At 36.3% G+C, this 26,295-nt stretch overlaps 1 protein-coding gene and 1 long non-coding RNA gene across 2 annotated transcripts in view; one reads left to right on the plus strand and one right to left on the minus strand.

The window, feature by feature from the left end:
- The window catches only part of LOC148126317 (uncharacterized), a 120,811-nt gene that overhangs the window by 40,711 nt on the left and 53,805 nt on the right, over positions 1-26,295 (minus strand). The gene's annotated exons all lie outside the window — the stretch shown is intronic.
- The window catches only part of CDH20 (cadherin 20), a 220,843-nt gene continuing 217,172 nt past the window's right edge, over positions 22,625-26,295 (plus strand). The window contains exon 1 of the mRNA XM_087930758.1: positions 22,625-23,470. The gene's annotated coding sequence lies outside the window, so the exon portion shown is untranslated. The remainder of the gene's footprint in view (positions 23,471-26,295) is intronic.

The raw sequence follows: 26,295 nt of genomic DNA on the forward strand, positions 1-26,295 counted from the left end.
GGGAAGCCAGATTGACTTAACAACGGTGTTAATAACGGAAGAACGGCAGTGATTCACTTAACAATTGTGGCAAGGAAGGTTGTAAAATGAGGCAAAACTCCCTTAGCAAAGATCTTGCTTAGCAAGATAAATTTGGGGCTCAGTTGTAGATGTAAGTCAAGGACTATTTGTATTTCAGTTTCAATACCCAACGGCTTCATCTGGACAACTTTGCATTCTATAATATTTTAGTACTTCTGACCAGTAGTTATGAGGGCCCGCTAGCAGAATCCCTTTTATGTCCTCCAGTAAACCTAGGTATCTGGAAATGAAATACTTTTATAATCTTCTTTTCCATATCTGACTGTTGTGGCCAATTGGTAGTTTGGAAAGTCTGCAGGACTCTACTGGTCGGCCATGCAAGCTGCCAGAGATAACTTTATGGAATTCTGTAAACATAGTTATAGATTATATATAAATCCTACTCTGATTAATGCCTCCATTTAAAATTACAATTTTTGTAGCATAATAGACTTCTGTTGTATTAATAAAACAATACTGTGGGGTTTATTTTTCCCATGGCAGCATTTTTTCTTCTAGCACAATGACACTGTTTAAATGATCAAAATTTCTGTGGTTTAATTTAGAGCTTGTTCAAATATTTGAGGCATCATGAGTTTAATAGATGTTGTAGTCTTTTTCCTTTTTGTGTGTGTGGATGATCTCGCTGCATCATGCATTCATGCCAATTCTGTCTAAAACCAAACTTTTAGGTTAAACTTTTGTGTACTGTCCCTTTACTTAGTATACAAAATGCATTTCACCTGCAAGTTGCAGAACTTGCAGAGCTCTCATGAAGTATAATTCACGGTTTCAGTGATTGCATTAATTCTCTTTCTCTATAAAGCTCCCATTCTCTGCTTTGTGTTCAGGACATGTTAGAAACGATGCAACAAATCTGCAAATGGAACATTTCAATGAAAATCACTACCCATTTGTCTTAGAAAGGGTACAGGCAGTACAAGTTGGCCTAACTAGCAAAAGCACTCTGAGCCCAAATGTTTGTAATGTCAATGAAGCAGAAAAATAACTTTTTGTGTGTGTGGCAGTGCTTTTTTATTTTGTTGCAGAGAGCATGGTTGACATTTCCAGAAAGGTACTACAGAACTATGACTGATAAATATATCGGAAAGAATTAAAATTTGGCTTTGCAGGGAACTTTCCCTTCCATATTAAATGAGAATGTGAATCGAGTTCACCAGAGAGGTACATTTAAAATCTAAATTGGGATTTTCTGAAAGCTCATGAATGGAACTGGGAGAAGCTTTCATTAGGAATGTGGAACATTCTGTGCTTGTGTAATTCTCAATCCCTTCTTTTGGTCTCTCTAATCCTCTATCCCTGCTCTCTGTCTTTCATTTTCCTCTCTGTGCAAAACTATCCCAACATTGGTGACTATAAGCATTTTTATAATTACTCAGGAAAATTTTTTTACAGATGACAACAAACTACCTGATGTTATGTGTTTGTTTGGCATGATACCTTCTGTGTTTTCCAGCTCCCTGTGACATATATTCTCACTTTGTGTGCTTAATGCCCAAAGGAAGAAGACAGATTCATCCAGGTAATAAATAAGGTGATCAATGGGAGTCAGAAAATAGCATACATGGTTAATCTGCCTAGTTTTGCTGTGCTTCCTTACAGTAATAATCACATATTGTTTCCAACAGGATTTAAATCATTGGTCTGAGACTGAATAGTTTTCACTACCAATATAGTGAGTAATATTTTGAAAGGTTCTATAAAGAAGATAAAAGGCAACAGGCCAATCGTTATCCTTAAGAAAAAAAACCATTAGGAAAACGACAACTGTTTTCTATAGTAGGTGATATATCTACATTGTGACTGAGCAGAACAATTAGGTTGCAGTACCAGGTCTATGTGCCCAGCTAGATGGCAGCATCTAACCAAACATGGCTAGCTCAAAAAGGTAAACAGCCATAGACCTATAAAAAACTTGACCAGAAAACAAGAGAGCTGAGAAGAAACTGGGAAACTGGAAAGAAAGAATTCTAAAAGAATAACAAATTCTTCTATATTATTGCCCATAACTAAGTGAATTTATCCATGCCATATATCAGGAGCTAAGCTTGACAGTTGCAAGCAGAAATGCATTCTAAATTTTAGGAGAATTTAGCACTTCCCCTATTATCACCATATAATTACTTTTTAAATGCACAGAATCTAATGATACACTATGATGTCTAATTTATTCACCCTCTTTATTGTCTTCTTTTTGATTGGAATACTTTATTACTCAATATGCACTCCAAATGTATTTGAATAATGATGGATGGTTTACACTATATGAAAAGAAACATGCAAATCAAAAGAAGCTGTCACTGTCATAATTTTATGTGTAGGTAAACCTAATGTAATTCTAACCTTTATTTTAAGGAAATGTTTGGGACTACAGTTTTAACTAAACAGCCATGTTTTTTACACATTTATATGATATAGTGCCTGTTAAGATAATTTCCTTTTGGTTTATCCAATTACAACTTGTTCAATTTTTGCACAGATTGCATCAGCATAGCCACGTATTCTAATACTCTTATCAATTTGAACTGACCTAATTCAAGGTATTTTCTTGATGATTCAGATTAACGGAGTTTCCCTACAGTGCAATTGTCACTTTCAATTGCACTCCCTTCCCCAAATGGAGAAGATAACACTTTGAAGTATTTTCCAGATCTGTGTTTTTAATTAATAGTAGCTGAGGATCATTTTCTCCAAATTATATAAGCTGCTGAGTTTCATCAGCTTTTAAGATATTTTATAAAAATGATGTCTCCTGTTGTTACCACTTTTTGGAGAACACCAGAAATCTGGAAGTATTCGTTGGTCCAAGGAAATAGATCAGACAAAGTGGGGATTATAATAATATATTTAAGTTTGATAAGTTCCTTTATTAGTTATGACTTCTTCTGGGCTTCTGTATTTTACTATACTTCACATCTGGTATTCTCCCCCATACTTCCAATCACAAAGTAATTCAGCATTTTCATATGTGCCTGCAAGAATCTTCCTCTGGTCTACAGAAATATCACTGTGGATACTTCACCAACTTCATTCACTCTAAAATAAATTATATAACCCACCTGCTTTTGTTTAATTTAAACTTTATGAGGGCTGCTTGCCACAAAAGGAAGCATCTCTTCTTTGGCTGATCACTTGCAGGTAAGAAAAGGCAGGCCTAATTAAATCTTAAATAAGGATCCACTGGCAAACCCCAGTGGCTACAAGCTAGAGTAGAAAATCGAAACAAAAACTAGCCAAGATGTTATAAAGACATGACAGCTAAATGTTGGAAGTGTAGTCACACTCTGCTGTGCTCAAACTACCACACTACCAAAGCAAAAACATATTAGACAAAAATGCATACTTGGATAGAAAAAATAATAAAGGAACATGTAGATTTGAAACCAGAAATATTTCTGTTGGGTATCATACTAGAAAAATATAATAAAGGGACTATGTATTTAATACTACACATGTTAACAGCAGCCAGAATTGTATTTGCACAACATTGGAAAGGTGTGGAGATCCCCACAGATGAGAAGACAGTAAAAAAAAAATACAAGAATGTGCAGAAATGGATAGATTAACACTTGAAATTAAAAAAGAAGAAAGATACAGAATATTTTGAAACATGAGTTTGTTTTATCTATGGTTAACTAACAGAAACAGAAATTAGAATATTTAAAATTATAAGCAAAGGGTTAATTTTATCATGAAGGTTTATTATATGTTTATTATCAATATGATTTAGTATTAACAATTAAGTATTAATATTGTTGACAAAATACTGTTATTATATGATCACTATTGACGAACATTATTATTATGACTATTGCTCAAACTAACTAACTAGACAACACACTGTTTATATAGACGTTGAAATTGTTGCTGTTTCTTTATATAGTAAAAATAAAAAAAATTGAAACAAAAACAAAATTTATTCCAGAAGAAAGGAATCTCAAATCCCTTCTGTATTGCTGCCAATAAAATATGCCATGAATATGCTGATGTCAGGTCAAGGAAGGATTTACCTTTATAATCTATTTAAAATGAAGCTGAAACTGAGTTGAAACATCCAGATGAGGAATGTTTAGCTTGATGACTTCATCCTTCATGCAGCCCCTGAAAATTTTATCCCACATCTAACATTTTCTTATGGTTCACCTTTCTAAACTGTTCTTTTCTTTTGTAAACTTTCAAACATACAAGAGCTGGTATAAATGCTGCTGAACATCACCGTGCAATTGGTGATAAAAGTCTTAGGTGTATGCATTGATGATGCAAATATACCTGCATCAGCTTCCTTGGGAGTCTACCTTGTTCTATATGCACAGATGCCTATTATGATGTAATGTCAGAAGTCTAGTCAAAAAGCAGAGAGAAGCATGTTTTCTCCACAATTTTCACCCACTAACTTTGTGCATTTTGAACTGGAGAAATCATTGTTCATTGCTACCATTTCACTTAAAATGGCCTTCGCTGTTTTCAAAAGACTCTTCTTGATCTATTGTATCTTCTTGTAAACATTGTTAGTCACTGGCATGGCTGTTTCGTACAAAGCTTCAAGGCAGCTATACCCCATAGAACCTGCTTTGCACTAAAAAAAAGACCATTCAAAAACAGCTAAAATTATTCCACTGATTTGACTACCTTTAATTATAAGGTCAATTTGGTGACAATAGCATATTTATGCGTGTCCAATGAACAATTAACACAATAAAACAATGATCTCTATTAACATAATAAATCAGAAGATCTATTTCCTGCACTTAAAAGTTAGTCCAGTTCAAGTGCACTTTAAAACAAAAAGGAGCAGCAGACCAAGCAACTGCACAGGTCAGTAGTAATCTTCCAATTCTCAAAAGATGTATTCCTTAAATTAGAGCACTTATTTCTAAATGGGCATTTATGCTAGTTGTCAGCAAAATGCCCATTTTGCTGTCCTTGTTACAGACATGATCAATATGTTTTGACACATACATTTAATTTTAAGATGAATATAAGGACTCAGTTACAAGTAAAGACTATAAATGTCCAATCATTCAAACTATTTTTTTTAAATCACAAAACTCTTGAGTTTTTCAAACAAAATAATGTAACATCAGATTTAAAGCTTTTTCATCCTTTTTTGTTTTCCAAATTCCACTTCCATCTTAAAATAGAGGGCCCCATCCAGAGGTAGTATTCAGCAGATTCTGGAGAACCGGTAGTGGAAATGTTGAGTAGTTCGGACAACTGGCAAATACCACCTCTGACTGGCCCTGCGCCCACCTATTCTCTGCCTCCTGAATCACACCTGTTTGGCTGGGTCTTCTTTTATTGCTCTTCACAGGAGAACAGAGCTGGAAAACAGGTTAGTGGGATGGGGAGGGAATGGGAAATTTACAGTATCCTTCCCCTGAGGTGGAAATGGAGATTTTATAGTATCCTTCCCCTGCCACACCCACCAAGCCACACCAGGCCCACCAAGCCATGCCCACAGAACCGGTAGTAAAAAAATTGAATCCCACCACTAGCCCCATCTAGATATACCTCTGTTGTGCATATATTGGATGTTTCTGACCAGAGAAATGTACATTATCAGTATATCAGTCATGGAACAAGAAAAAGGCTATCCAGAGATCATGAGCCATAAGAATTGAAAATAATACACTAACTATATCTCTCTTGAAACAAGTGAATTATAGTGTTCTTGCCTGAAGGCATGCCATCTTGAAAGCTTGGCTTAGTGATATTTAGTAAGGTGAGATATGTTTTATAACAATATAAATTCCTTCTACTATTAGCCATTATTGCATTTATTTTATGACTTGTTCCTTTGGGCTAAGTTTATTTCAGTTTTATTTTAGGATTTTGGAATCTGCTTGAGGTGCAGAAGATGGCAATCATGGAGTAGTAATGGCAATGACCTCAATTTCCCCTTATTCACAGAACAGAGAGCATGGAAAAGGCAACATATTGCTTTTAGCTTTGTCAAAAAGTACTGTGACATAAATAATTATATATTTTCAGAGTGTGTTTAACTGACTGTCCATGTTAAAAGTTAGTAAAGTGATGTTTGTAAATGGCTGTTAAATATGATGGGAATATGCATGTGAAGATAAAAGATGAACTATAAATAATTGTGATTTTCTTAAGGCATTTTATGGGACGGAGGAAGGAAGATCAGATTTGCTTTCTTTTTCTATAGAGGTTTATCTATAATAATAGATAATAGATAAACCATAATAGAGGTTTATCTTGAACAAGACATCACCTCTAAGTAGGCATTGATCACATGCAAGTGAAACAGAATGGGAGAGAAAAGAAAGTGGAGGCAATGAGGATAGTGGTCCCCATCTAAAAGTAAGTGACACAACAGAAGATTAAAGCAGTTGTATCTTAGCTTTCTTCTCTAGTGTTTCTGGAACTTTCTCATTTAAATAACCTGTAACTTCTTGTCCCAGTCTTGAAGGAAGCCAGATCAATATGCAGAAGAGATAAAGCCCTATGTTATATGCAAATGTTCTTCATTGCAAAGTTTACATTGCAAAGGAATGTGTAAATGCCCTGAAGCATACATGCTGTTCTTGTTAGACAATAATGGTGACATAATGTTTCTTTCATCTTCTCCCACAGTCTCTAAATTTTAAAACTAGTCAGTACAGTCTTTATTATTTATCCGGTTTCCTGAGGATTTAAATTTCATGGGTTCAGCAAAAGAAAGCATTTCAATAAGCATTAAGAGGATATGAAATTCAAAAAAAAAAAAAGTTTGCTTAACAAGATGCCAAGTCAATTTTGAAAATTGGCTTGAAAGAGTTTGATGGCTTTTGCCGCTTTTTTGTTCCCAAACTTTTTTTTTAATACAATAGTCCTTGGTAATATTTCCTTCCAAAGAAGCAAGTGAGATTAAATATAGATCACCATAGGCATCTCCAGTTTCATTTACATGATTAAAGAGACAGTACAAGAAATATGATGATGTACAAGACTATATTAAAAATTGCAAGGCTCCCTGATAATCTTCAGACTCAAATGAGTAAGCTGGTCTAGACAAATTCAAAATGGAAACCTAGCTGTTAATTACACCAGTTCAGGTTAGATTCCTCAAGTAATTAGATTACAAATCACATATAATGGACAGAGATTTATTCAAAGATCTAGAACTGAGATGGGAGTACCATTCCACTGTCCAGATTAGTAGTAGACATTGAAAACAAGTCTAATATCTGTACTTTGCAGAGTTATAGAGGAAGGCCAAATGAGTAGTAATTTATACTGAAGTCCTCATGCTCTAATGCTTCTTAATTATCACTATTGATTATGTGCCATCAAGTCCATGTTGACTCTTAGCCACACAGATAATTTTTATCCATGACAATCTGTCCCTAACCTGATCTTTCAACCCATCCTTAATCTGAGTCCATACACCTTGCTACTGATCATCCTCTTTTTTTTTCTCCTTTCACTTTTCTCAGCATTCCAGCCATCTCTGGAAAGCTAGGGTTTTGCATAAGTCCCAAGTAGGATAATTTGAGCCTGTTCATTTGTGCCTTAAGTGAGAATTCTGGATTGATACTTTCAATGATTCATTTGTTTTTATAACCTCCATTATATTCTCAGATGTCTTCTCCAACATTAAAGTTTAATCCTGCTTCTTTGAAGACTTCACTTTTGTTTCCATAGAATTGTCCCAGGGAATACTATTGTTTCAACTATTCTGATTTTTGTGGAATGGAGACGTCACAACATCTGAACGTCTTCTCCAAAGCCTTGATGGCTATTCTTCCAAATGAAAGTCTTCAACAAATTTTGTGATAGCTTGTTTCCTTTCTATTGATAATTGATGTTAGAATGCAGATGACTTTTATTACTAGAGCTTGCATAGTCTTTGCATTTTTGGCTATCTGAATCGTACCTTCAGGAAGCAAAAAATATTATTGTTACTTCTTCCAATTTTAAAACCATACTATATTCTTCCTGTACTGATTCCCTTCATATATACTGTACTCAGCATACAGGTGAATAAATGAAGAGAGAAGATGGAGCACAGATGTTGACAAAAATATGTGTCAGTATATTCTTTCATCTTGTTTCATCTTCTTTAAACCAGTTATTTTATATTCATTGGCATCTTTTAGAATACCAATTTGAGATTGGAATCTCCTTCTGGTTCACAGACATTTTAGAAGAATTTCCTTGTTTTTCCATGTCTATTTTCATCTTCAGTGTCTTTACAGGTATTGTTATTATATTGCTGCTTGTCTCTTCTAGCGGTTCTCTGAAACTCTTTGTGCTTTCCTGAGATTGTTGTTGTACTTGGCTTTGGCTTCTCTCATCTCCTTGGCAATTCCCACTGTTTGCTTTAACATAACAGTCATCAATAATAAGTTCAATCCATGGTTCCTCTGCTTCTCTATCGATGGGGTTCAAGATGTCAAAGCAATTCCTGATGCTCTTTTTAAAAATTGTGCATATATTGTCAAAATCATATATGGAAACTGCTTGGTTTTCATCTCCTTAAGCAGATGAACCAGATGAGAAGTTTACGATTTATTCCACAATCAGCCCCTGGCCATGACTTTGATGAGACAACTGAGCAACTCTACCTCCATTAAGCAATAATGTAGTTAATTTGATTTCTATATATATTATATCATAATATCGTATACTAGAATCATTTTGTTGTTGAAGAACATTTGCTATGAGTCTCTTGAAGGAGATTCCAAGGAGATTTAGAATGGCAGAAATTAATACGTCATTTTCCTACTTCTTGTTAGTTTCATAAGCGGTACAATCCAATATATTTTCTTCCTTAATATTTCTAACTTAGTCTAACTGCAGAAAGCTAGAGATCAATTGAGCACTGAAGTTTATCTGGATCTAAATTCATGCAGATTAACACAAGATACAAACTTCCAAACTGAATCAACCACAAAAAATGATTTGTTTCCAGAAAAAGCTATCTGGGAAAAATACCGGTCGACTGACCATTGAAACATCTCAAAGGTTTTCCCTTCCTCTACTCAGAGCACATTTTTCAAAAGAGGATTAGCTTTTATTAGTTCAATGCATACTCAAATTAATAAACTTGTCTTGCCTCCATCACCTTTTAAAAAGCATGAGGAAGTCAATGTTTGTTAGGGTACAAACTTATAAAGGAAATCTACTATAGAAATGGGGGGGACTAGAAATAGTGTGTTCTGAAAGAATAAAATATCTCTCTCTCTCTCTCTCTCTCTCTCTCTCTTTGTGGAATGACAGAAGTCTGTTATTGCAATCTCAAGAAATGGAATAATAAATGGTAGAATAGCAAATGATGTTTTTCCCAGCCACCCACAACTTAACATATATAAAATCCAGATTAGATTGACACTGTCGTTAGAAGCTACAAATTAGTAATTAATCAAACAGCTAACAATTTGCTACACTTTTGCAGCATCCAAAATCAACTCCTTCCAATTTAAGAGTTAAACCAACTCAATGAGTTTACCCTTTGAAATGAGTGTGCTATTTATTTAACTCCAGCGTTCAGTTCTATTCACATAATACATACTGAAAAGCCTGATCTCTCAAACTGTCTCCTATCTTGCCAATCTAATCTAGTCACAGACATTACCATTTTATTTAGCTATAGGGAAACAGGCATGTCCTTATCTGAATAATTCCGTTTTATCCAGTGGTGTACTTGAATTCATAATACAAATAAGCCACATTAAGGTTTGGGGTTCTTTGTTTCTTTCTGGCTGTTTCTTAATACAGATTCGTGGGTGCAAGCACATGTGTGAAGGAACCAAAAGACTTGCTATGACAAGTTTGGATTTACTGTATCAACATAATTCCAATATTCTGTTATGGCTGTGACATTGATCCAGAAGGAAATTATTCTAAAGGCAGGAGAAGAGGATCATTCAACAATATTTTTAAAGTTATTTTGTTATATTTAGGCTTAAACATCCCTCAGTAAATCCCAAGAATATCAACTTCACATCAGATATCTTTGGACAATAGCAATGCTTGGCACTTTCAATCCCATTTACAGTCTGTTGCTACTGTTGTTTTTATTTATTGTGCATAAAGCAACATTCTTTTGAAAAGCAATCAAAATCAGTACTGCAAAATGATATTGTCAGTTGAACTTCAAATTGCTGCACACCAGAGGCATTGTTTAAAAAAAGTGCACACTTGCACACTGCTTTTGTACATACAAAATATATGCTAGAGTAGCTGGTAATTTTTAAAAAAAATCATACTATTATAGAATCCTCTAGAGTGCTTTGTGATGCATGTATAACCATCGTTTTATGTATTGTTGATTACCTTAAATTATTACTTAGAGCACTAGAGAGTGCCTGCATTTTATTTTCATGGTGCTGTGGTGTATAGAATAATCAAAGTATATTCATGGCAACCTAGACTCTATTAAAGCTGTTGTATATATTTTATTCTTGCTTACTCCCACCCTCTCTACAAAAGAACTTTTTTTAGCAAATTGAGATTCAGAGATTTGATAATAATATGCCTTTTATTAATTTACTTCTGAAATTCCTATCTTTAAAATAGGCAGCAGATGAGCAAAAGGCTTTGTGCAGTGGCATGTTGTACTGCAAGGAACCAGAAATGTGTGTAATGCATGCTGCATTTTTGTATCCATAAGGTATTCAGAGGATCCTGGCCTCGAAACTATTATTTCTTGCCTATTCAAGATGAAACAAACCATTTGGTTTGTTCATCAGAAATGTGGAATACCTTGAAGGATATTTGGCACTGCTGATTATTTTAGGCATATATTACATTAATTCCCAATTATCTTATTTCATCAACACATCTGTTACTTGTCTTAAGAGAGAAGCACAAGTTAACAGAAAAGCATCATCTTAACAATCAATCAGTACCACTTTGAGCTTATAAATTATTTCAGAGTTTATATCTCAAATCCAATGCCAATATATTTCTATATAATGTTATCCTATGGAAGTTGACTTTCTTTCTCCATTACTTCTGATTTCTACTTTCTTGGCTTCTTCTCTTTGACTTCCACTGTTCCTTTTTTTCTCCTTAAGACTTCTTGCTGTTCCATCGCCTTTTCATTCTTTGCTCTATCCGTGCTTTCTATTTCCTTTAGAAGAATATCTTGGTCCAGGCCTGTCAAACTAGTGGCCCATGGGCCGGATGTGTCATGCGCAGGCCACGCCCATTCCAGCTCCACAAAGGCACAAAGTACATGATACATCACATGACATGGTCGAGTTTGACACTCATGCCTTAGTCTATCTGTTTCCAGTTTCCAGTCTTCCTTTCCTCTTGTGTCTTTTTGTGATTCCATTTTTGCCTCTGCCATTTTCTCCATTTGAAATGTCTATGGTGCTCTTAAATCAAGTACAGGGCAATCTCAGAATTTTGAAATAATTATTAATTACATTAAAACTGGGCATCCTGCTCTTTCAGCCTCCCACTTCTGATCATTATCTGGAAAGAGGCAGTCAATAGTTGGCTCTTTGGTTCCTTCAAGCAAGATCTGTAACCCTTCTTTTATATTCTTTATCACACTTTCTCACATTTTCATAACCACTCTTTCCTAGAAAATCTCTGTAGCTGTATTAACTGAGAGTAATTAAAGGAGAATATTCCTGCTCTACTTTTTCTCCCCTGGAAGGGAAATAAGCATATTAAAGTCAAAATCCTTTCAGAACCAAAGTCCATATTCAAGTCCTTATGTAATAGGAAGATGTAATGTAATAACCTTGAGGAACAGATGGAAGAGTTGCAACCAAAGTAATGTCAGGACAAAAGAAATGTGAGTGTCAGGCAGAAATATACTTTGAAAAAACATTTCAGGGTTGATTCTCACTGCGTCTCTTAGAGATAAAGAAAAGGAAAGTAGAAGTACAATCGACTTGCAAGAGACTGTTATGATAACCTTACAATAAATGTAAAATTGTCATAGCTTTGGTTTCCTAGTGTGACTTACCTCGAAGAGCTGACATTTTATTATGTATATCAAGGTCAATAAATTAGAACACTAGAAGAAGAAATAAAGTGAAATGAAAACTATTTTTAAAATGGAAATGCTAAACATTATTACATGTTGGATTTCCACTGAGAAGAAAGGTAGAACAATTAGACTATGGCACTGCCATATAAATGATTGTTTGTTCGTTATTTATTTATTTGTATTTCCAATTTTTGAATATTCCTCAAAGAGGGACACTGGGCATTGTACAATAAAACATCAAATATAAAAAGATGTATAAAAATAAAATGAGTTAAAATGTTAGAATTAAAAAAAAATGATGATCTTTTTAAGCAGGCAAGATGAATTAAACACTTTTTAAAATTAGGTTGTGGTGTTTTTTTTTTACAAAGGTAAAGGGAGGGCTCTCGTCACATCACCAATCAATCCTACAATTGTGTCTTACTTTGGGCCCCTAATGCACTTCCAAATAGTCAGGTTTTTACACCTTTGCTGAAGGCCACAGAACTGGGGGGCCTACCTCACCTCTGGGGGAAGAATATTCCGGGGGGTGGGGGGCAGAGAAGGTTCTCTTCCTAGACTTTGCACTAGGAATATATAGAAAATAGTTGTCTCTTTCTCTTTCTAAAGCCAAATGAGAGGGGAACCTTTCCCCATCCTGATTGGTTCTTTATCATTTTATTTTCCTATTGTTTGATTGTCCCTGCCCACTGTTTTAGGTATGAATCTTTGAGAATACATTTTGCACCCATGAACTAGGCATGAAGACGACTTTATTTTGTAGCACTTGCCATCCAATATTGGAGATGAATGTTTATATCCATCATTGCTTTAGTTGTCACACTCTTCTTTTTTGTAATTAGTACTCTTTTATTTAATACTAAGATTTCTATTTCTATTATGATGCTTCTGAACATCATGTTATGATATGTACAGAATAACCCTTGAGAACAAGGATATGCACATGGAAACGTTTATGAGAGTAGTTATGAATAATTATACAGCCACACACAGCTACACTAAATTGAGTTAAAGTTTACTTTAAGAAATAGCACAGTCCAATAAACAGTCCAGGTCATATACGTTTTACAGTCCAAAGAATATCCAATTACAAAGTCTTCTTACCGGTTGCCTTTATCATTTCCAGTAAACAAAGATATCAAAGTATAAGCACAGCTTAGATAGCAACAGAATGTCAGCGAGACAGAATGTCAGAGAAACATAATTTCAAAGAGAACAAGCCATGATCTCTAGCTCCCTCTTATAGCAATCTGCAATACAATCAACCAATCAGAACACAGTACAAATCAATACAGTGATTTTGTCTTAAAGCTACAAAAAATACATCATTGGTTTATATATTGCCAACCCAACTAATTGTTGGACAGATTCCTAACACATCAGTTTGTCTGCAGAACTCTTATTGGGTTGAGCCACCATTGTCTTATACACAAGTATCTATCTTTTAGACTTTTTAGTTTGTCTTCAAGTTAAATATTTAATTAGCTGGAAGCCACTCTATTTTCCCTCTGTTCTCTCAATGTACCAGAAAAGATGCTACATTGCAATCTTTTCTGTTTCAATAAATAGTGTGTGTGTGGGGGGGTATCTGGGTGTGGGTGTGTAGGTGGATATGCCTGCGCCTGCACTTGTAGATAAGTACTAAATATGTATGTGTGTATATTTTTTGTCCCCTGCTAGAAAGACATTCCCCCCGCAACCATCCTTCAAATGTAAATAATTGTACTAGACCACTTCTCAAAGTGCTGGAAGTATTTTCTAAGTCTTTCAGCATAAAAACAGACTACAAACCGAAACTAAAATCGAACAAAATAGAACAATTCTGTTGTCACATCAATCATGGAAAACCATGATTTAGAGCATTTATCTAATCGGTCTGCCTATCAACCTATTTATCATCCTAGCTTTCCCTTCCAAAAATGAGTAACAAATCACTTACGGAATGTAAAATTAAGATAAAAATAAAAATAACAGCAATCTGTAATAATAATGAGAATGTAACCTATGAATAAGCTCATATGTAAGGAATTTGTTAAGTAGTAGAGCTAAATATTTATAACTGATGTAAATGTTTTATAAAATGGGTTAGTGTAATACCACACATGTATTATTTGCTTTAGTAATTACAATTATCCTTGCTTCTCTGCTGTAGCAGTATTTTATATTTTATTTTACCCTATATCATCTCAACACTTCAAACCAGAAAAGGCTATTTTCAGACCCAAATAAAAAATGATTATAAAGAGGCTTCCATTAACAATGCAAACCTACTTGGAATTCAACTAAGATCAATAGTAGTTACTCCTAGGTTAATGTGTTTAGGTCTATAATCTTAATCAGTATTTTTAAACCCTCCAGTCTGACTACATTTCATATAGTGATTGAATGAAGATGGAATAGACTGTCTACCATCCTTTCAAATGGCATTCCTTGCATGTAGTTGTATTTTCAGCAATAACCTGAGAATGGGAAAGACATAGGAGAAAACAGATGGGGTGTGTGTATGTATCCACACTCATTGGGTCTTGCAGCAAGAGGTGAAATGGACTAAGAAATTAGCAGGAAGAGACATACTGGATTCAGAGAAGAAGGGGAAATGCTTAGTAAGCAAAATAGGATTATCCACTTTCAGACAAGACACAGGTTCCTGAATGGTTCAAAATCATTGGAGTCAGAATAACTACTGCAGCACAGGAATAAAGTCAACAAAATATGTAATCAGTCTAACCCAAAAATGGAGATCCAAATAAACAATCAGATGAGTAAAATTTAGCTAGCATTGAAAGGTCACCAAGTTTTAATGAAGCCCTTGATTAACTCTTTGGGGAATTTATTAATAACTTAGCAATAGCTTCAAAAAGACATAATGACACAGTAGCAAAACAGTTACTATTACAGGATGTGAGATAATTAATCTCCAAATATGGAGGCCATACTAGGCCATAAACCAGTTTATTGCATCAAGCAAGAGGTAGGGGAAATCAGATTAAATGCTAAATGTGACTTGCCCAGTTAGTATTGCAGGACTGAAAGTGGACTAAATTCTGTCTCTGATATGGAAACTCTACATCCAGAAGCAGAAAACCCTGGAGAAATAAAGTTTCTGAACATATATGTTCCAATTAAATATCACTACCAATATTAATTATCACTTGGTTTATTTTTAACACTAGAACACAAACTCAAAAATTTTTTTCCTTATTGGTCAATAAAACTTTACAACAATTATCACTTTTGAAAATAAAGGCTATTTAAAAATCATTCAGGGTTATTTTAATTGTTGATGAAAACATAATAACAGCTTTGCTTTTTTCCTTTGGAATAAGGGTTCAAGAGTTGGGGAAACAGAGTAGGGAACTTGTGAAATGAGGCAAGGATCCTAAAGATATTTTATATCCAGATGTGGAATCTTCATGGACTAGTTTAGATTTATAGATTGAAAGCTGTCTTTGTTTAGCTTAGATGAGGCATACTTTAAAAAGAAAACAAGATTAAGTGTACATGCATTTGAACATTCACACACCTTGGTTTGCTGGGCTTCGACGGCAGCAGGAATCCACGATCGTGCACGGTTTCTGCTTGCATTCGCCGCTGGAGTGCCCCGAGCCAGCCGGCTTTGGGGCTAAAGCCACCCCGTAGAGGTGGCCAAAGATAGGAGAGACCCAGCAGGGTTTTGAGGGGAGCCGCACCTCCCCTCCTCAGTTGGCTTAACTCCCTTTTCCGAAGGCGGTAGAGCAGCGGTCAGAAATGGCCACCACAAAGAAGCACTCATCTGGAAAAGAATGTGCAGGAAGAAGCTAAGAAGTGAAAGTTTTGGCTGACCGGGATAAAAAGCAACATTCAAGATATCCTGGAATTTAATCTTTAAAAAAGATTCATCATTCCCAAGGAAGATCTGGAAGCAGTGAATGAAAGTGAAAAGAGAAAGTTTGTTTTTTCTCACTCTCCTTCCTTACGGTAACAGCAGATGAATTAAAAATTGGAAAAACCCGCTTTGGCATCAGCAGGTAATTAAACTGAAAATCAAAGCCAAGGGGACAATAAAGATTTCTGAATACTGAAAAACTTTTTTTCGCTGTAAGTGGGAAGGGAGAGGAAAAGAATAAAGAGTAAGATTTGGCTGGAGGAGACTGCTTAGAATTTAAAAGAATCAAAAGTTAAATTGTAACAAGACTTCTAAAAGATACATTTTAATTGGAACTTTGTAACTGAATTGTAACCCCAGGAAGAGAAAGTGAAAAAAGAGGAAAGTGTTAAATGAAACAGCTTGTGTGTATTTAGACTGCCTGGTGACTTTGGGACTTTTGGAAATTATATTTCAATGATTAAAAATACTCGGGTGGTTGTTTAAAATTTTTTTACAATGGCATCACTTGTGGATGACCTGAAAATGGAATTTAAAAAATATAAAGAAGAGGAACAAGAAGGGAAGGGCTCTTTTGGCTCCGTTTTTCATTTTTTAGAAATGGCGATCTCTACTTATGAGAAACTACAAGAACAAGAAGATTGGGACAAAGAAGAAGCCATCTTTAATGAACAAGTAACTTTATCTGGGGAACAAAGGGGAAAGAGGGGAAAGAGAATGGAGAATTTAAGACCTAAAAAAACAACCAAAAAGGAAAAATAAGGTGAAAAGTGGATATAATGTCAGAAAGCAACAGAAAAGAGGAATACAGAAGAGGGAAATGGAGATGGAGAGACAAGGGGGTAAAAAGGGCAGAGTGAAGAAGCAAGGGAGGAAGGAAGGGAAGAGAAGCTACAAAGGTTTGAAACAAGATGTAAAGAAACAGGATTTTATTTAGAGATAATGGGTAAAAATATAACTGAAAAAGAGATTCTGCAAAGGTACATAAGACTGTATTGTTGTATTTGTATTAGAAATAATGTTAGAAAATTGGAACAACATTTGATTATAAAATGGGATAAAATATTCAATGTAATTTAGTGAAACTTTTTCTTTTTTGAACAAAATAAATAAAATGAAATATGAGAGAATTGAATTAAGAGGGAATGGGAACATTTTAATTACATAACGTTTTAAAATATAAGTGAAATGAGGGGGAAGTAACTACGCAACATTTATAAGGGTTCCCATAGAAGCATGATACCTATTTGAAAAGGAATGTGTAAAATGTTTAAGATTTAAATGAATATTAATTTTAACGATAGTTCAATTGGTATGGATTGTTGTTTTAATTATATTATATATTTATAATTTTTTCTTTTCTTAAAATATAGTGTGTAGCTTTAGAATGTACTAAGCAGAATCTGAATGAAAGTTATATATTATTTTAAGTGTTAAATTTAGGGGAAAGATATAAAGTTGTCATACTCCAATCAGTGATTACAGGAGAAATTTTGTGTTAATGAGAAAAGATAATAGACAGTTGAAACAGGACAGACAAAGGATATAAGTATAATGATTTAAATTGAGATGAAATAAATAAAATAGAATTAAGAGAGTGAAAAGAGGGGAGAAGCTATATAGAAAATGTAGAATGGTAATAAGATATGGAATGGTATACAAAAGCGAGCATGAACTTGAATTTATGTCTGTACGAAGAGATGTAACCTGGGATCAAGCTGCTTTCAAAAAAGATGGTTTATGTTTTTATGTTTTGTGTTTGGTTTATGTTTGTTTTTAAAAAATTAATAAAAAATTTTTTTAAAAAAAGAAATAAAAATCAGCATAGAGGAAGAAATCTGTATTTACTACACGTGTATTTTGCATCCATCCTAGCTCTGTTTAAGGTACATATGAAACTTATTATAAATCTTACAAACTTGTCTGAAGTGTTTTCTTTACAAAGTAATTCATAGGATATTTATTTCCTGAGTAAGAACATTCCTACACTGAAGAATCATTACTATTATTGTTGATGTTGTTTTATTGTCCTATTATGATTTGTCACATGGTTGGCCAGAAGTCTAGATTGGATCTGGCATTATGTTGTTATTGTTTATCTTATCGTCATCTAAATATGAAGCATAGGTAGTGACAATAGCAAAATCACCAGGAAAACTGACAATATATCTAACAATCTTACACATATGAAGTGATATTAAATCATAGTGTTGACAATATACCAAAATATAAATAGGTCACAACTACAAATAATTTGTAATAGATGCTAAAAGAACAACCAGTAAGTTCATTATAGATTGAATAGAATTCTTGTCTTATTTGACACACTTGGTACTGAAACAATAATTTGACAATAGATATTGGATACTGTGACCATCAGAATGTGTGTACTTTTAAGTCCATTAAGTAGGATACTTCTAGGGAAGGCTTCCAGAGCTCTTTTATGTTCTACAAGCTAAGCCTAAATCCAACTAAGAATTGTATTGACATAAAAGAATATCCCTTTTCCAGAATTCTCCTTTAAACTTTTTAAGAACGAGGAAAGTAAGGACAGCTAGGAATCTGACATGCAAGCAGACTAGGCAAAAGGACTATATCAATTTCAGTTGATTTAATATATTTATTAAAGAATCAGGCAGAAATAATAGACATAAGCATCTGCTTCTTTTAAGTACAGAACTGGCTATCCAAAGTTATCAGAAACTGAAGCTCTTGAGGATTTATTTGATTTCACAGAATGATCTGACATTTTGCCAGCGATATGCTGGAAAATCAAATTTTATCAAACAGAAATATTCCTGGGATATGAAACTAACTTCTGAGGAGCAACATTCAAGCAGACCAATGAAAAATCATAGATCAACCATTTGAAGAAGTATCTTCCAGGTATTTCTTGCGGTATCTGCTTAGTATAGGACTGAGTCATACAGAAATTACCTTGAGATGTGCTTTAGATTGATATTGATTCTCACCATATAATTTGTTCAAAACGTGGTTTATCAAGAAAGCGAGAAGGTTCGCTGCATCATAGATGTAATAAAATATGGGAAGGCTCCTTTCGTGTACATGGTAATTTTTCTATTTAATGGATCTGTAGGGCAAAAGAGATGCCCATTACACCCAAATGTTCTTTGAATGGCAAATGTGATTTTTACACATGGCATTATTCACACATAAAATGGCATAAAGTAATGTGTAAAATAACAGATGGGATTTTGTCCATTGCATCCAGTCTGCTTTAACTGGTATTTTAGTTAATTTTTGTTTTCTATGCATACACGAAAATCTAAAATCTGTGTGCTATTATGCTAATGAAATCTCTGTCAAAAATCAGCCCAGCCTGTTTATTGGTATCTCTGAAAACATTTTCAAAACATTTTTAATCTATGAGTTTAGCAACAGGTAAATTAAGCTTTTATCTTATGCTTGGCATTATATTTTATACACTAGAACTTATCACAAAATTTCAAATTTGGCATCATTGAATATCCTTATGCTGTACTTGAATGGAGTACACAATTAGCTTGAAGAATGAATTCTGCTTACAAGGGCTTTTCAGGTGTCTTCATATGATTCACAGGATAGATAGATAGATAGATAGATAGATAGATAGATAGATAGATAGATAGATAGATATAGATATAGATATAGATATAGATATAGATATAGATATAGATATATAGATATAGATATAGATATATGGCACATTTGTGTGTAAAAATAATTATTTTTGTTTAGAATTTAATGCTAATTCATCAAAGACATTATGGATAAATATGTCTAGGTGTATATATTTAAGCATTACTTCAATCATTGTCACTCTTGATAATGAAACATTTAAGCCAACCTGGATAATCAATGCCTAAAACCTGTGAGTCTCTTCCCCTCCCTTCCTAGAGGTGCTTCCTTTATTTCCCAAGGGAAAATAAAGAACCGGTGGAATCAGACCAAGACTTCTGGAGGATCAGGTGTGCTATGGATGCTGCAGCTCATAATTTACTTCTTCCACGCTCTTGAAGCAACACTCCTGCTTCTGCTTCATGGGCAGATTTTAAAAATATGAACCATGAGTCTGTCATACTTTTTAAGGTGCTTTGATCCTTTCTTTTCTTCACTTTATACTTATGGAAATTGGTTTTTAAAATCCTCATGCAGTTACCTTTTTGCAATAGCCAGCCCATTTTAATAAATATCCAATCTTTTCATTTTTTCATCTTTCTCTCCCTCCCAATAGAATTTTCTTTTAAAAAAATTATCTATATGTAAATGTCTATTTAAATGGAGATTACAAGTATATTAAAGACACAATCATCAGTGTCACAAAGCAGCCATCAGTGTTGTTATATTATTATCCTTATTACTATAACAACTGGCCATACAATAACTTCAGAAAAACCATTTTTAAAATATTATTCTTATCCAACATTTATGAATGGGAATTTAATATTATTCCCTTTTTACAGAACAGGAAAACCGAGGTTGATGTTTTGCAGCATTCATAACAACAACAGAAATATTAGAATAGAGTAACATTTGGATACTAACAGCAGCTTAAGTTTTATTACTTAGGAGAAAATGATATTTCAAAAGTCAATATTTCAGTCCATTTTCCTTGGACTCTCTGGTAATATGGGGAAGCAAAATTATTTGGGTCCTGTTTATCAGAAAAGAGAACAAAGCTATAGATGTATCTATATTATTCTTTAAGTACAAAGAAGAAAACCTTGGTGAAAACATTGGTCTTGAATTGATCTGCCTATAAGTTTGCATACCTGATTTGTCCACTCTACTATTTCTTACCATGCTATCTGTATGGCATAGGGGTTATTTTTCCCAATGCTTTTCTGAGCATGTACAAAGCTTATTTCCTTCCTCACAGACCAATAAGTACCCTGAATTAAAGAATCAAAAGTGCCTCTCAAAACAGATGGTAGTTCTTGCATCTTCAAAAATGGAGAATTGTTTCCAGTATCAGACTAGTTCAAAAACATTCCCAGCCACAAGCTAAGTGAAGACACAAGCAAAGTCAGAACCCACTGCAGTATTGTATAAAAACTGTGAGACATCTCATCTTGGAACAGGTCATCTTGAAAGTGTTACTCATATAAATACCTTCTGGTGAATGGTAAAAGCCCTGAACACTTACTTGCAACTTTGGAATTAGAGTGGTGGACAAGGAACCAATTTGGAAATAGCTAATATAGTAGATCTCCCGCTTCTTAGTATTAAAGGGCATTGTATGTCTTGCAGGGCATTGTGTCATGATGGTTCCCAGAAACCCTGTCCAAGATTTGCATTGGCCAAATCAGCAGGCTTATGCCACTTCCTCATGCTCTGTATCTTTGATATGCTGCAGGAATCGTCCTGAGGAAAAGAAGGAAGAGCTGCAACTAAGGTAATGGTCAGATAAAAGAAATCTGAGTGTGAACTAGAACTGTAACCTGAGTGTCTTAAAAATGATCCTCCTTCTTTCTCATGAAGATAAAGGGAGAAGGAGAGAAACACTTTCAGTCTTGCAAGATTCTGTTACTATAACCTCATAGCTACTACTAATAAAAGCAGTACTTGCATGCATGACTTTGGTTCCTAATCTGATCTATCTTGAGGGGTGACAGTATCTGATGGGAATATCAGTGGCCTTCTTAGGTGATGTATGCATGGAGCTTGTTGGTTACATGGTCACCATGCTAATAACCATTCATATCCTTTAATTGGAGAACTCATGAGGGTTGAAGGAGATTTTTAGGCTTCTGAGTTGCTAGACAACCCATAGCTGCCTTGGAGGTTCAGCAGTAAACCCAAATGAACCTTCCCAGCAGCAGAATTTATATGATATATTCCTGACTTTACCCCAGGTTTGAGTCACTGGTAATCAGTTAATTCTTATTAGCCAAGTTGCTGTAAGCAACTGCCAAAAACTGAAGTCCTGCTGAAAGAAATATGGAGACCAAGGCTTGTGTATATTAACTGTTGGATGGCTCTGAGTGAGTATGGAATATCAACTTAAAGTGATTAATGGGCCCTGGGTAAGTTGAAGAGGAGACAGAGGCAGTGGTGCTCAATGGATACTTGCAAGGTTTGGGGCCAGTCCTCACCTCTCCTTTAGTCTGTTCCACTAGTTCTCAAACATTTTGGTCTCACGGCCACTTTATATTCTCGAAAATGATCAAGAACCCCAAAGAGCTTTAGTTGATGTTGGTTGTTATCTATAGATATTTACTGCCTCCCAAATTAAAACTTGCTAATACCCTGAAAGTGTCTTGGAGGACCTCCAGACCCCATTTTGAGAATAACTGGCCTATTCTAATAAAAAAAAAAAAAAAACAGGTAGGATTGCCCTGCCTTGAGCTTCCTGCTTGAAATATAAAAACCCCAAGAACAGATAATTCAAAATAGGTAACTTTAGATAAAGTCCCATAAGCAATATTAATAAACCAGCATTCCCAGCCCCCATGGTGATAGTCCATCATTTCCACATCCACAGAGATCTGGGTGGGCTGCAAAATCTAACGGACCCCGTTGCTGAGGGAGGGAGGTACCCATTGAGGAGCACTGCCTCTGTCTCCTCTTCAACTTACCCAGGGGCCATTAATCACTGTAAGGTGGTGGTTTTCCAGACAAGCTCCTCCGAGTAGGAAGGAGCGCACATTCCTGGCACCAGCGGACTAATTCAATTTATTTCAGCGGCTCTCACTTCTCGCGGAATATTCATGAGCAGCGGGATGAGTAGCTCTGGCTCGGGCAAACAGCAGCCACTCGGAACAAGAGCAAGCTGGGGGAAGGAAGAAAAGGGAGAAAATAGATACTTTCTCTCACCCAAAATATACCGAAAAGCTTTTCTTTTTTTCCTTCCCACCTCGCGATCTGAACTGAAGGCGTCCCCCCACCTCGTCCTCTTCCCCATTCCTGCCGCCTACCTGCGGGGGCTTTCGGAAAACAACGGGACTGAGGAAAGTCTCCCCGTCAAAGGCGAGCTATCTCTGAGGAACTGAACCCGAGACAAGGGACTCGGGGAGACACCCCCTCAGAGGTACTTTTTCCAAAAAGCGGGAAAGGAAGAACCCACCCCCATACACCCCACACCCCAGGATCTGCCCGCCATTCCTTTCGCCTTCCTTTTATTCACGCTTTTGGTCTGTTTCTCCTCCGCCGGTCGTTTCTGGCTGCCTGCCGCCGAACCAGAAGGAAGAGAGGGGGGCTCAAAAACTACGGCGTCCGCCAGAGCTGGAGAAGCCGCCGAAAAGAAAGTCCTGCCTCACACTGCCGCCTGCTCCGCCGCGTTCGCCACAGAAGCGCCGCCGCCGGGCTGCAGGCGGCGAGGAGCGAGCCGCCTTTGCCGTCGGCCAAGCGCTTCTTCAAGCGCGGGGCTGGAGTTTTTGCCGGGACCTTGCGAAGAAGAGCGCCGGGGAGAGGCGCCGCTTCCCCGCTCGGTGCTGTTGAGGGAGTCGAGGAGGTGAAGGAGAGCGAGGCTACTGGGAGGAAGGAAGACGAGCCGTAGCCGGGGAGAACGGCTCCGCTTCTTTCAATTACCTCAGACCCGAAAGGAGCGAACGCTACTACCTCGCCGGGTAAGGGGATGCGCAGCGGCGGTTCTAAAAGCGGGAGGGGGGGTCGTCTCTGGGGAAGGATCCGCGCTGGGCAAGTCAATGGGGAAGTGGATGATGGAACGTCCTGAACCAAAGGGAGCTTAAAGAGATGGGTGATTGAGTGAGCAAGAGAACTGTGACACCTCACCCCCGCCTCCCTGTGTTTTCTTTGAAGTAAGGAGACGCGTCCAACTCTAACTAGGTAAGAATCCGCCTCCTCCCCACCTTAGTTTCCCAACCCTGAAGCAAGTTCTCCCGTTCCTCTTCCCGTTCATTTTTCCATATCTGGGGCAGGAATGCAACTATGAAGGTGAGACAACCCCCCCCACCCCCACTCTTCCTGTATCCTCAACCCTGTTCATCTGCTCTGGCTATTGCGGTAGGGAGGAAGAGGATGCTACTCTCCAGAGCAGCTTTTCCCAAGTTGTTACCTTCCAGGTGTGCTGACTGGGATTTATAGGAGTTGGTGTGGGTGGATCAGACTGGGATTTATAGAGGTGGGTCCACAATATCTGGAGGTCACCAGCCTGCCTAGAGAGATAGCCAGAGGGCAACAACTCCTCCAGTCTTCTGGAGCTTCTTCTCTCCCCCCCCCCCCCACTTTTTTTTTAAATCTCTGGCCACTGCAGCACCTTTTCCCCAAACAGTCAATTTCCCCCAAAGGGGATGTTGGTAAGAATTGGCTTCAGACAAGTAAGATCAGGCATGAGAGTTGGAGTTATCAGGCAAAGGCGGGTGGGCGAAAGCACAGGCCACTGTCTTCTGTTGCTGGTTCATGACCTTCGAATGCCTTGTTTAAAGAAGGAAGGTGCCCAGATGAATAAAGGGAGAAGGGAAGTGTGCAGTTAGAGACAGTCCTTTCCTGCTTGGTCCACCTCAGTACCACTCATAAGTGACAAGGTAAAAGGAAGAAGTACACAGCTCAGGGGCCCACTTTGTGCTCCCAAAGAAAGATGACCAAGCAGACAGAATTAACAACTTTCTCTCGAGTGGTTCACCTTATTGTGATGTCCAGGAAAAATGAGCTTGGGGGGGAGGCACAGCTGCTACAGTCCCTTGCTTGCACATTTCTCCACCTTTCCCCAAGAACATACCAGCCAAAGAGAGAAGGTCAAACATGTCAGCAACTGTTTCTTCTAGGAGAAGTTAATGCCACTAAATAATCAGTCAGCTTTTCTTTCCCTCAACAGGATTAATGGGGTGAGTTGTTTCTGGTTCCAATTTCTTACTTGCCTCTGCTGTTTGAAAAGTATTGCCTACTTTCACCTCCTAGTTTGGAGGGTAATCAGGAGACCATTTTGCCCAAAGGGAGGGAAAAGAGCCATCTTTGTTTCTTTATTTGTCTATCTACCCTGTCACTTGGAGATTTGAAGGACCAGGCTTGTTAACTTAATCACCACCATGTATTCAATACCGGTGATTGAGGGAGGTTTTCATCAAGGACCAATCCTTTATGCTTCAGAATCCAAAAGGGAAAAATAAGTGGTGTGTGTGTGTTTTCTAGGAAGAGCAGTGTGGTCCCAGGTCTCACTGTTTTGATCACAAGAGCATGCAAACAAGAAGTAGCTTGCTTGCTTTTTCATCAAGGAAGTAGCAATGTTTTTATTTGATTTCTTATACTAATGCCACTTTATTTTTTTAAAAAATATGATGGTTATTAGGAGGTTGTGTTTTGTAAGTCACCTTGAATTCAGCTGCCGTAATAATGGGGTACAAGGGTAAATAAAGAAATAGATTTGACAGATGTGATCTTCATATATCTTGAAGGTAGACGAAGGTAGGTAGACAGACAGACAGACACTAACCATATATGATGTAAGTCAAAAGGTACTGCATTCTGCAAGAGAGAGAGTTAAGCGCACATGTAAAACAGAGAATTAGTCAAAGGAAATCATCTAAAGATATTGGAATGCTCTTTGAGTTAATTTCAGTCTGGGCCCAAATCATAATATTGGTCCTTGGCATCTTCAGTCATCTGAAGAGTTATATTCCTTTCCTGTTTGGGTCTAAGATCTGACTCCAAGGGTCTTATGCTATGAATATATAGAAATGGGAGGTTTTTTCCAGTTGTGATATAGTGCCACTGGAATATTTTAAGGTGTTGTACCTAGAACCTATTTCCCTCTCTGAAGGAATTTGGATTTACCTGGAACTTTGAATGTAAAGTTGTTGCCAATGTCTTTACATTTTATTACCTGTGTTAATGAAAGCTCTTTTGCATTATAATTTGTATATGGTATGCAAAATACAAGAAAATTTTAAATATGATTCTAATAGAATAGAATAGAATAGAATAGAATAGAATAGAATAGAATAGAATAGAATTCTTTATTGGCCAAGTGTGATTGGATACACTTGGTGCAAATGCTTTCAGCGTACATGAAATGACAGACCTATGGAATTTCCTTCTAGTTTACTGGAGCTTTTGTTCCACAATGACTTCTGAACACTTGGGAATAGGATGGAAAGATGAATGGAGAAAATAGTATCCATATGAGAAGCCTATAGACAAAATATGCATATTTCTCAAAAAGTTGAGTTCTTTCATAAATCTATTAGACGTGCTAACTTCAGGGTGGCAAAAAGGGAAAAAAACAATGAAGTTATACAGAAAATTACCGCAATGGTAATCTGATTACCAGATGATGATAGGAACTATACATTCTAGGTTTTTAAAAATGTATTAAAAAGCAGTGAACATAGCAAAAAAAGTAAAGAGTTCTGTGTATAGATTGACTGACAAAAATGTAGGACTCTTTTTCAAGGAAATACTTAAAGAAATGGCCTTTGGATTTTTGAGGGCAGAA

This window comes from Pseudonaja textilis, chromosome 3 (assembly GCF_049901715.1).
Source record: "Pseudonaja textilis isolate UNSWEBS1 chromosome 3, rPseTex1.2, whole genome shotgun sequence".
NCBI lineage: Eukaryota > Metazoa > Chordata > Lepidosauria > Squamata > Elapidae > Pseudonaja > Pseudonaja textilis.